Consider the following 13,823-nt stretch of genomic DNA (forward strand, 5'->3'; position numbering starts at 1 on the left):
AAATATATTAATAAGAAAACTATTATTTTTTATTAAACTAAATTTGGATCAATGAACAATGGTGATCTTATTTGGATCAATACTATTCACTAATCCAAATTTGAATCACCATTTGTATTACTGTTGAAGAAGAATTTAGGACAATCTACCCCAAATTTGAATATTTAGATTATTGTTCGAGATGTCCTTACAATACCAATTAATATGGTAATATGGTGTCACATAGATTAGGCTCCAATATGTAAATCTTATTTTAATTTAGTGGTTGCTTAAATATATGATCTAAAATTTATCTAAACTGGTCGTTGAGCATTCGGTCGGTTAGGTTAGAAACCGAACAAACCTAATTAATCGAAAATTGAATTACTATTTTTTTCAAAACTGAACAGAACTAATTTTATGTGTAAATCGAACCGAAACTAAACCGATTTGATAACCGTCATCAGCTATCAAATGTAAAACTCAGTCTCATATTTAAAAGTTTTATTTTTATCATGCCTTGTGAGTCTATAGCATACCAGGTACTTTAGTGCTTCGACAAGTTGTGTATGATTAACCATCTAATTGTGCAAATCATATTAATGCATTTTATACTCCATAAGTTAATTCTTTTCTAAAACATTCACATGAATAATGTGGGTTTGATTTTCAGAATTAAGGTTGATCCAATCCAGATCTGATCCTTTGACATCCCTAATTAGTCGATTAACTAAGCCCGACAACCGATACAACCTGACACTAATTTTAAGGACTAGTGTTGTCCTTATACGAGATTGAATTTGAAATTGACTCGAATAAAAAACACGGGTTACGAGTTAACCGGAGTTAACCCGAATGTAACCCGCATAACATATCAAGTTATATTTAAAAACATTCATTAATTTATTTAATGTATAATATATTATTAATATAATTAATCATTTATATACAAACTTATAAAGATTAAATTAATTTTTTACTATTTTTTATATTGAATGAAACATATATATATATATATATTTAAATTAATTAATTCAACTTGAATAATTTTGTTTAACAGTAATAGTATTTTTTAACTTAAAAATGTATTGTTTTATTATACTACACAAACTAAAAAAAATTAATAAATATGAATTCAAATAAATTTACTAAATATTTTGAACAATTAGCGTAAAACCCGTGCGAGACACGGGTCTGTTTATAAACAAAAAATATTTCTCGAATGAACCCTATATATGTATTAAAATAATTCTATAATTAAAAACACATTAAAGAATAACATTTTCAAATTTATTTTAACTTTTTATAGTAATTTTAAACCAATTTTTATTTTGACATGAATATGGACATATGCAAACTTATATGATTTTACGAAATAATAGATTATTTATTAAATATATCGAGGACTATATGGTGTACATACGATACAATCAATTAGTATTATATAAAAATAAATCCTGGGGTTCCATTACTTTTTCCTTTTTTTTATACATAAATCAATAATGGCATATTTAAGTCAATTACATAATATATATAAATTTATAAATAAGATCTAATCCCACATTAACAAACATAACTTAAAAATAAATAATATTTCTAAATATATTTTACCACATGATAATTATATATGCATAACTAAGTTAATAAATTTATTGAATATATATTAAAAATTGATTTCAGATAGTTTTTTGATTAATTATTCAATCAATCTTCAATCATCTAATTAATTCATTAACGGTGTTGGCATAGATTAACTTTGATTCCCGCTTTTTACGATATCACCTATTTTAAAATTTTGAAGTTAAAATTATATGTGTTTGAAAAATGTAGTGTGTGATTGATTAATTTATAATTGCATAAATATATATTAGGTGTCCACGGATCAGATTGGTCGGGTTGAAACCGTTTTTACAATCAAACCTAACTAAAATAATTTGAAATTTTGCAAACCAAACAATGAAAATAAACTAATAACCCAACCCAACTCTTCATTTTCGTTTTGTATTCGGCCGGGTTAACTTGAAGAAGTTAGATATGTTTACAAAATTTGAATATAATTGTATACATAAAAATTGAAAGACTTATTATTTATAATGTTAATTTTAGTATTTTATTTTTGATTAACAATATAATTTTAGTAATGTTGATTATATTGTAGTACCATGTGTACGCATAATATCTAATTACAAAATTACAAATATAAGTGTAATATTTTGTACAGAGTATAACTAGAGATAAGATATAAATACATATTAAGTAGTAGAAGAAAATATAAAATATAATTCAAGTTGGGTTGGCAGAAAAAACATAAAACGCATAACCAACCCTTTTAACCAACCACGTATTTATTTTTTAAGCCGTTTAATCTACCAAAAAGGGTCGGGTTAGTTCGTTCAGACGAGATTGTAACTAAATACATACCTATACGTAAAATTACAAAACCTAACAAAATTGAGTCATATAAATAATTCAAACTAAATTTTTATTTACTTAAAAATTAAAATAAAAAATAAGTTAAAGGAAAATTATGATTTAACTAATAAGAATTTTAAAACAAACTTAAAACTCAATTTAACACAACAGTTTTGACATGAAATTCTAAAAAAGGGGTCACTGGTTCGATACTTTGCTAAGACAAATTTAGGTGATTTTGCATAAATAAAAAAGATACGACATATAACATTCAAACCCATGACCGAATGCATATTGTATTAGGTAATGAATTATACACGGGGGATGAAGGTGTTTTAGTGTTTTTAGGCTTTTCTTGAACTAAATTGGTTTTGAACACAGTAAACCAAATCTTGTAGTAAGATGTGTTATAACAGAAATTAAACATGCAGCTATGAATAACACAGATCTTTTAAAACTTACTTAATTTTATATTAAAATTAAGAATATTTGCTACAAAATTTCTAGGCTCTTTGTTGTTAAAGAGCTTAGCTTCAATCTTAAGAGAATACAAAAATTCTTGATCTAATTGTTACTTACTAACTAAGGACCAGTGTTAACTTTATATTTTAGTTAACTGCTGGTTTACACAGTGTACAATAAGAGATGCTATTCACTTTACTAAACTGTCACTAATCATTTCTATTTTAGGAAAAGTATATCTTCCATTTCTGACTTAGCATATCTTTGCATATTGTGTTAACTTTGCATATTCCTTTGTCAGTTAATCTTTTCCCTTGATCTTGCACACTCTTCAAGCGGCTTTTTGTAGACTTGTCAATCTAACTGGTTGGATTGTTTGTTGATTGTTAATCTTGGATATTGAACTGGTCTGCAATTTGTACTTTGAGATTTTACCTCGAGATCTCCAGTTAACCATATAGAGAACTTGACATCTTGATAAGTATATTGGCTTATCGAGATCTCTAATTACTCTATTGTTGATTTGACTTGTAGAGGTCTCTGAGTTTTCTAAAAGAGAATTTGACTTGTCGAGATCTCTCCACTTCATATCTTCACTTTGACTTATCGATATCTCTGAATTCTCTAGTGGAATTTGACTTGTCGATAACTCAGAGTTCTCTAATGATTGTTGACTTGTCGATAACTCTGAGTTCTCTAGTGAAGAATTGACTTATCGATATCTTCAATCTTCATGTCTTCAATTCGACTTGTCGATATCTCTGAGTTCTCTAGTAGCTTTCCTGAGTTCTCTATAAGTCATTCTGGAGTTCTAAAATGACTTCTCTATAACAATAAATTTGTGACTTGTAGAGACCTTGACTTATAACATTGTTAGGATGAAAACACGAGCTAATATTCACGCAAGTATACGTGATCGCAAGTAATATAGAAATAATTCTAGTTCGTTCCCACAGGGACCAGTTTAAGTTAATTTTAATCAATGTACTTATGCAACAATGGGTATGGTTATTATCCAATGCTAAGATGAATAAAAAATTAAGGTTGTTTATAACTACGATTTACTAAGATATTATACTAAAGAACATTAACTAAGAGTTTTAAAAAGGATTGATTACTATATAACACAAACATGAGATTCTAACTTCGTTAAATACTTCATTCAATAGCCTTTTTGTTCTTAACCTTAGCATGCAATGGTGATGACATTTATCAGATAACACAAAACTGATAAATGCCAACTTTCGTTGCACGAATACCATACTACCAGACATCCACAAAAGAGATAGAAGCTGAATAGACAATAATTATATTGAGACCCTATATATCTATAGAATTTGACAACATAACGGTTTAATGCACAAGTTATCTATCATGATTACATAGGGCAAGTAAGATGGTTAAAATTACCTTCGAATCATGCATATCAAATACATGAACCTATGTTAGCATGACAAGTTCTAAACCCCTAAGTTCACTTTTGCTTTATTAGACATTAACACGCTATCTTATAAGTTCGCAACGCTCATAGGATGAATAAGCACAACCAATACTAGGATATTATACAATCACCACACACTAAGGCATCGAAATAAATTAACTAAAGAAATCCATAAGTAAATCCGCTAGAACCCCACGATAACGATTAGCCCATAATCGGACTCATCATCAACGTGGGTTCCGATGAAAGCATGGTGTATTAAATAGTCTTTATACTGAATAAATAATAAAACCAAGTACGAATAAGAGTATAGGTTTACAAGTAAGAAAACTAGCATCCAAAGTTACAACTTAAAATAAAGAATCACAAGAATAAACTAGATCCTCTTTGCCTTGGTTGAATTATGCTCTATGGTCTTCTTACGCCTTCTCCTTAAGCTCTCGTACATCTTGTTATGAAAAACGATCATAAGTTATGTATATAGCAGCCCATGCAGATTAGAAGTCTTTCGGATCAAAATCAGAGTAGAAACAGGATTCCTGGAATTCAACCCGGCACGGTCGCGTGCTACTACAGCCGGGTGCGCTGCACTTCTGCAATCCTGGTGCGGCCGCGCGCTACTACAGAGGGGGCACGCTGACTCTCTGGAGAAAATCATAACTTCTGCTTTTCTTGCTGTTTTGAGTTGGTCTTTTTACGAGCAATCTTCTTGACACACCAAATTAGCATCAAAAAGTCAATTCTCTGAGTTCCTGATATAAGCCTGAAATGCAAAAATACTACAAACGCATCAAAAACACAAATAACTTGAGTACAAAACACCAATTCAAGCCTTTATAGGACATAATAAATGGACATAAATGCCACTTAGCACCCCCCAAACTTGAACCGATGCTTGTCCTCAAGCATAAACAGACTCAAAGAATAAGGAATAAAAATACATGAATGCAAACTATATGAATGCAACGATCCCCATAGAATAACTTAACCAACCGACAAGCAACATCTCAACAAATGCAATTATTCGCACAAAGATCAATCAAATCCCACAAATCAACTTACAAGCCAGAAACGTGCGTGTGTGCAAATGCTTACAGATATACTATCGCAACTAGATCAATAATCATGACTCACTACTCACCAAGACAATCACAAGATTATAAATAGAATAAAATCTAAACTCAAATAACTTATAACACTTCAATTCTTATATCGGAGTTATACATGGATACATGCTTTTATCTCAACACATAAACAACACAATATGCTTATTCGACCGTGCAGAGTGAGGTTCACAAAAGACTTTACAATAATATCCATGTAGCGAGCGTTAGGTTAGCGGATCCCAGACTTTAAAAAGCCTTAGGTCACTAGGCACAAAGTCCCCTAAGAACTTAATAACTCGAGTATTAAAGAGCCCACTCGTGATCAATTATGCATAAACACAATTTTTTCTTTTTGTTTCTTTTCACATAATTTCTGAACGAGTGTGTTTCGCTCCATCTCGTTCAACCCTAGACTACTCATATAAAATGAGTCGGCTACTAGCCATTTGACACCTAGCCACAACAACTAGCAATGGAATCCAATTTTCTCCAATTTTTAAATATCCATGTTAATTTATCATTAGGAGAATATCCTAAATTCTAAATATAAACAAGCGATTAAACCTCGACAAACAAACAAACCATGACCATGATCTAGCACTCAAGCAACCTATTAGACTTAGTGAAATACAATTGTCTCTAGCATGCAAATCAACTCGGTAAGACTTAACGTCATTAAGCACGACATCACTACACTAGCATTAATATCACAAATCAATCGGAAAAATATCTAAGGGATCATGTTATAATACAAATTCATGAAACAATATGAACAAACTATCATAATAAAAAAACTACAAAAAAAAACTACCACCTGGAAAATATGCAACTATATGAACTAAACTAGCATGAATATGCAAACTATATGCGACTCACACAAAAACATATAATCCTTAACTACTACCCCCAAACTTAATATATTCACTGTCCTCAATGAAGGTAATAGCAAGGATTCAGGAATACCTACTCAGAATCAGGTTCATCACCCTCAAGGGGTGGAGTGTCAGGAGTGTCTGGAGGCTGATATACAAATTCTCACCGAATACTGGCCACCGGATGTCAACTCCTGTGGCTCTGAATGCATTCCCCAATGCCTGGATAAGGTGATGTGCAAAGCGACTATGGATATCATCATCACATCCATCCTCCTCAACAAGCGCCTATACTGCGTTGAACTCATCCTAACACTCACTGCCCTGTGCTTCCTCCTGCTGCTGCTGTGATCCCGAAGGACCGACCTCCTCACCCAACTCAGCTCTCTCAAGTTGCTCTACTCGCCTGCATTGTGCTACCGGCATATGCCTGAGGAGCTGGCCTTCCACCTGGCAGATGGTCATAAGAATATCCAAGCCCCTTAGGATCGGGCTTACCATCATATCACTCATGCATACTCAACAGTGTCGAACTATCAACCGGAGCACTCGGGAGCTGCAGCTGCTCATGTGTGGGCCAATGAGTCTCACACAGCAGCTGCAACATACAGCTTCATCACTATGGACGCATAGGGTATCGAACCTGTAGTACTCCCTCGCAAGAACCTCAGAATACCCTGATGAATCACCATCCCAAGATCCACATAGTCTCCCTGAAGAATCCACTACAACAAACATGCACACGCTCCATAGTAACATCATGCACGTGAGAAGATGGAATGATGTTAGCACAAATAAAAGAATTCCATGCATGTGCAAACCTGTTCATGCACGATGCATGGAAAGTGGCATACTCGTTCGTGCCCTTCTTGAACTTCCAATGAGTCTCAGGTACACACAGGATAGCAACAATCAAATCCAAGTTAACTCCTCCGACGTCTTCTCATTTCAATTCTCCTGTTCTGGCCTCCTCTCGGGATGCTCAATCGCCCTATGAATAGCCTCAACACTATACTCCACCGTCATTCCCCTAACCACCGTGAAACCGTTCTTCCCCGCCTTAACATTCACATAGAACTCACGCACCACACTCATGCGCATAGCAGCGGGTGTCTCGCAAAAAGCAACCCAGCCCATCTCCAAGATCATCTCCAACAACTTACCATCTTTCCGTGATGGCAGAAAACCACGCTCCTTGGGTATAGGCTTCGAAAGTAGTCTCGTATACTCTGCCTCAGCCTCGGGAGTTCAAAACCAGGCCTCACACCCCTAGCACTTGAAGAATCAGTGGTGCTGCTGCTAACTTGGGTTCGTTGTCTTTTTGGTGCCATTGATATTGAATAAGCTTGAGAGAATATAAGTTTATAAGAAAGATTTGTGTGTTTGAGAGTTTGAGAAGTGATGGAGGAGTTGTGTATAAGTGTATGTATATAGGAGATTGGGAGAGATTAGTTATGGAAAAGGAGTGGGAATTGATTATGGGAATAATGGGTTTGATTTGGAGAGGGAAATATAGGATGTGGGAGAGTAAAATTTGGGTAGGAATTGATTTTGCCTTCAAATTCCCGAATTTCTGTTTAATATTTTTTTTAGAACCAGGGACCCAGCGCGCGCGCCGTGCTACTGTAGTTGGCACTGAATTTTTGATTTTCTGATTTTTTTGTGTTTTTCTTTTTTTCCTTCTTCCTCTATCTACTAATGTACAACAAGCTTGGGTTTCCTTCCAAAAAGCGCTTGGTTTATATTAGCTTGACGTAAATCTTGAGATCAGGTAGACAATAAAACAGCACTAACCACCTCACGGTTTTCGTATCCCCATAGTAGTGCTTCAACTCTATCCATTCACTTGAATGCTTGGCCTAGATCATTCTCAAAATCTCCACAGCTCCATGCAGAAACATGGTTTTGATTATGAAAGACCTGGACCCCCTCGACTTCAATTTTCCAGGAAAAACGGAGACGAGAGTTGAACAAAATAAATTGCTGCCCCGGCATAAATAATTTGAGCACTAGACCCCTATCGTGCCACCTCTTGACTTTCTTCTTATATATTTTGTTGTTTTCATACGCTTGAAGTCGAAATTCATTGAGTTCATTCAATTGAAGCATTCTTTTTTACCAGCTGCATCCAAATCAAGGTTTAACTTCTTCAAAGCCCAATACGATTTATGCTCGAGCTCCACAGACAAATGACAACCATGACCGTACACCAACTGAAATGGCGACATACCTAACGGAGTGTTGTATGCTGTTCTATATGCCCAAACAGCTTCATCAAGCTTCAAAGACCAGTCCTTCCTTGATGGATACACAACTTTCTCTAGTATACGCTTGATCTCTCTATTAGACACCTCAGCTTGACCATTAGTCTGAGGATGGTAGGATGTAGCAATGCGATGATTTACATTATACCTTTACATTATAGCAGTGAAATTGCGATTGCAGAAATGAGATCCCTCGTCACTGATTATGATTCTGGGAGTCCCAAATCGTGTGAATATCTGCTTATGAAGAAAATTAAGCACTACCTTCGCATCATTTATCGGCACAACCTTGACTTTCACCCATTTCGATACATAATCAACTGCCAAGATATACTGATTATTACAAGATGAGACAAACGGCCCCATGAAGTCGATTCCCTGAACATCAAGACCTCAACCTCGAGAAGCACATTAAGAGGCATCTCATCCCTCTTGGACATATTGCCTACACGCTGGCATCGATCGCACTTTAAAAACAAACTGATGTGCATCCTTAAACAATGTAGGCCAGAAGAATCCCGCTTGAAGGACACGAGCTGTTGTCTTCTCTCCATCATAGTGGTCTCCATAAATAGTCGAATGACAATCTTGCAAGATCCCCCCTCCCGTTTCGCTGTATGAAATACATCTCCTGATATTTGGTCAGCTCCTTGCCTAAAGATATGGTTCATCCCATGTACCACTTCACCTGATGAAGAAACTTCATCTTTTGAGCATAAGATAAATCCGGAGGCATGATATTGCTCACAAGGTAGTTCACAATGTCTGCAAACCACGGTTCTTCTTCTTGTACCCCAAACAGCTGCTCATCGGGAAAAGACTCATTTATCAATGTCTTATCCTGTGAAGTTGTACTTGGGTCTTCCAAACGCGAGAGATGATCAATGACTTGATTCTCAGTACCTTTTATGTCCTTGATCTTTAATTCAAATTCCTGAAGCAAAAGAACCCATCTAATCAATCTAGGCTTTGAGTCCTTCTTCGAGATGAGATATCGAATTGCAGCGTGATCAGTGAAAACTGTCACCTTCGTCCCAAACAAATAAGATCGAAACTTCTCAAAACCATAGACAATGGCCAAAAGTTCTTTCTCAGTAGTAGTATAATTCAGTTGAGCACCATTGAGGCTCTTACTAGCATAGTAGACCACATGAAATATGTTGTTCTTTCTCTACCCAAGAACTGCTCCAACTGCATAGTCACTTACATCGCACATCATCTCAAAGGTTCATTCCAATCAGGTGTAGTTATGACAGGTGCCGTGATCAAACTCTTCTTCAAGAACTCAAAAGCAGCTAGGCACTAGTCATCAAAATTGAATGGGACATCCTTCTCTAGAAGATTTCACAAGGGTTTAGAGATTTTAGAGAAGTCCTTGATGAACCGCCTATAGAAACCCGCATGACCAAGAAAGCTGCGAACTCTCTTAATAGAAATTGGTGGAGGAAGATTTTCAATGACCCCCACCTTGGCTTTGTCCACCTCAAGACCCTTATTAGATACCTTATTGAGAACCAGATTGGTCTCAACAAACCTTTTAAGAACTGCGCCAAGATTCTGCAAGCACTCATCAAAAGAATCACCAATACAGAGAAATCATCCATAAACACCTCCATATTCTGACCAATCATGTCAGAGAAGATAACCATCATGCATCTTTGAAATGTGGCAAGTGCTCCACATAAACCAAAAGAAACTCTTCTGAAGGTGAAAGTACCAAATGGACAAGTGAAAGTAGTCTTTTCCTGATCTTCTAGAGCAATGCAAATCTGATTATAGCCCGAATAGCCATCCAGAAGACAGTAGTACTCATGCCCAGCCAACAGGTCAAGCATCTGATCAATAAAAGGAAGAGGAAAGTGATCCTTTCTCGTGGCCTTGTTCAGCTTTCTATAGTCCATGCAAACTCTCCACCCGTGATTGTTCGAGTAGGAATGAGCTCATTCTTCTCATTAGCAACAACTGTGATACCTCCCTTCTTCGGCACACAATGAACTAGACTCACCCAAGAACTGCCAGAAATGGGATAGATGATCCCTGCATCTAGCCATTTGAGAATTTCCTTCTTCACAACTTCTTTCATGATCGGATTAAACATTCTCTGCTACTCAGCAGTAGGCTTGCTACCTTCTTCTAGCAGAATTTTATGCAAGAAATAAGAAGGGTTGATTCCCTTAATATCTGCTATAGTCCATCCAATTGCCAATTTGAACTCTCTCATAATTTTAAGAGCTTCTCCTCATCACTACCTGAAAGGTCAGATGCAATAATAACTGGCAAAGTAGATGCATCACCTAAAAAATCATACCTTAAATGTTCAGTCCATGGTTTAAGCTCAAATGTAGGGGCCTCCTCAATAGATGACTTGAGGTGTTTTGGAGATTTGTTCAGTTCCTCAATTCCAAGAGATTCAAAAGGCATATCCATCTTCCACTTCCAAGGAGTAGCATTCAGAAATTGCAACTGCTCATCACCTTCATCATCTTCACTATCTGAATTCCCCAACAAGGCATTTTCTATGGCATCAGGCCTTAGCAATTGATCAAGTTCAGCAGTAACCACAGAATCGACCAACTCCACTTTTAAGCACTCCTCATTTTCAGTGGGGAATTTCATGGCATTGAACACATTGAAGGTCACATCCTGATCCAGCACTCGAATAGTAAGCTCACCCCCTTCTACACATCAATCAATGTTCGGCCAGTAGCCAAGAATGGTCTTCCCAAGATTATTGGAATCTTCTTATCCTCCTGAAATCAAGAATTACAAAATCAGCAGGAAAATGAGTTTATCAACCTTGACCAAAACATCCTCTATAATGCCTCGTGGGTATGTAATAGAACGATCGGCCAACTGCAAGGTCATATAAGTAGGCTTTGGATCAGGTAGGTCCAACTTCTTGACGATTGACAAGGCATCAGATTGATACTAGCTCCCAAGTCACATAAGCATTTGTCAAATGACACTTTTCCGATGGTGCAAGGAATAGTGAAGCTTCCAGGATCTTTAAGCTTCAGAGGTAACTTCTGTTGCAGCACAACATGCATTCCTCTGTGAGAGCGATGGTCTCTAAGTCATTAAGCTTTACTTTCTGAGAAAGAATACCTTTCATAAACTTCGCATAACTAGGCATCTATTCAAAGCTTCAGCGAAAGGTATGTTGATATGAAGTTTCTTGAACACCTCCAGAAACTTCTCAAACTACTTATCCAGCTTTTTCTTCTGCAGCCTCTTAGGAAAGGGAGGTGGAGGATAGATCTGCTTCTCCTCTGTATTACCCTCAGGAGGAGTGTGTTTAACAGTAGTCTTCCTTAGTTCCTTCATCTTCATCTTCCTCACTTCTTCTTCTTCAGCCACAGCTTCTTCATCCGAAACTTGAGAGTGTTCGGGATTTACAACCTTCCCAGACCTCATGTAATTGCCTTTACCTGCTCCTTAGCTTCCCTCTTTCCTGGCACTTCAGTGTCATTAGGGAGTGTATCTAGTTGATGATTTAGCAAGGTATTGGCAATTTGTTCAATTTGATTTTCCAAGGTCTTGATAGAAACCGCTTGCCTCTTGCACATGAGCCTCAACTCTTCCAATTCAGATTTTTCATTGGACTGTTGCAGCTGGAATTGTTGCCTTGGTACATACTGCGGTTGCTGAAAACCAGGAGGGTTGTACTACTTTGCTGGATACTGCTGATAAGGCTGTTGAACTGCATTCTGAGAATTGCTTCAACTAAAGTTAGGATGATTGCGGTTGTTAGGATGATAGGTGGCTGGCACAGGCTGCTGCGACCTCTGAAAGTTGCTCATGAACTGAGCCGATTCACTAAAAATAGCACGCTACTCCGTCTCATGGGCACAACACAAAGCTTACAGACACTAGTGATCTGATTAACTCCATAAAAAACCAAAGAATCCACCTTCATCGTCAAGCCTTAAGCTGAGGAGCTATAGCAGTAGCTGCATCTAACTCCAGAATTCCAGCTATGTTGCCCTGAGATAGTCTTTGAGTAGGATTCTGGTATTCATTCGCAGCCATCAGTTCAATCAATTCATAAGCTTCATTATAGCTTTTAGCCCACAAGGCTCCTCCTGATGCTGCATCAAGCATGGGTCTAGAAGTAGCAACCAAACCATTATAGAAGCAGTTAATAATCATCCAGTCAGGCATCCCATGGTGAGGGCACTTCCTAAACATCTCCTTATAGCGATCCCTAGCTTCACATAAAGATTCTCCAGATTGTTGAGCAAATTGAGTAAGTGCGTTCCTGATTGCAGCAGTCTTTGCCATAGGAAAGAATTTAGTTAAGAACTTTTGAGCAAGATCCTCCCATTTGATGATAGACCCTGGTGGTAGAGAATGTAACTAACACTTAGCTTTATCCGCAGAGAGAATGGGAAAAGCCACAACTTAATAGTCACTTCAGAAACTCCATTGAACTTGAAAGTGTCGCAGATCTCGATGAAATCTCTGATATGCGTGTTGGGGTCTTCTGTCGGAGAACCCCCAAACTAAACTGAGTTCTGTATCATCTGAATCGTGCTTAACTTGATCTCAAAGGTATTAGCCGAGATGGCTGGTCGAATAATGCTAGACTGAATATCATTAATCTTCGGTTGAGAGTAATCCATCAAAGCCTTCTGATTCGCTTCTGGTTCTCCCATTGCAATAAGTGCTTCTTCTTCAACTTTCTCCTCGACAAGAACTTCCTCGAAAACTTCCTTAACTATTACAACTTCTTCCTCACCTTGATCCAGTGTTCTCTTACGAGACCGAGAACGTGTATGCATACACGCTCGCTAGAGTACCTGAACACGACAAGGAAACAAGTAAGTAAATATATGAGTCATTGAACTTTAACGAACACTGATGACAACACATAAACTAATATTAACACCGAGTCCCCGGCAGCGGCGCCAAAAAATTGTTAGGATGAAAACACGCGCTAATATTCACGCAAGTATACGTGATCGCAATATAGAATTAATTCTAGTTCATTCCCACAAGGACGGTTTAAGTAAATTTTAATCAATGCACTTATGCAACAATGGTATGGTTATTATCCAATGCTAAAACGAATAACAAATTGAGGTTGTTTATAACTACGATTAACTAAGATATTATACTAAAGAACATTAACTAAGAGATTTAAAAAGGATTGATTAGTATATAACACAAACATGAGATTCTAACTTCATTAAATACTTCATTCAATAGCCTTTTTATTTTAACCTTAGCATGCAATGGTGATGACACTAATCAGATTACACGAAACTGATAAACGCCAACTTTCGTT

At 36.5% G+C, this 13,823-nt stretch overlaps 1 non-coding gene across 1 annotated transcript; it reads left to right on the forward strand.

Moving 5' to 3' along the window:
- Nucleotides 1-12,695: 12,695 nt before the first annotated feature.
- LOC141705020 (small nucleolar RNA R71) lies at nt 12,696-12,802 on the forward strand. Its single transcript, XR_012568202.1, has one exon. It is a non-coding gene; the product is annotated as a small nucleolar RNA R71 (small nucleolar RNA).
- The last annotated feature ends 1,021 nt before the right edge of the window (nt 12,803-13,823 follow it).

Source organism: Apium graveolens, unplaced genomic scaffold (genome assembly GCF_009905375.1).
Source record: "Apium graveolens cultivar Ventura unplaced genomic scaffold, ASM990537v1 ctg8459, whole genome shotgun sequence".
Classification (NCBI taxonomy): Eukaryota; Viridiplantae; Streptophyta; class Magnoliopsida; order Apiales; family Apiaceae; genus Apium; species Apium graveolens.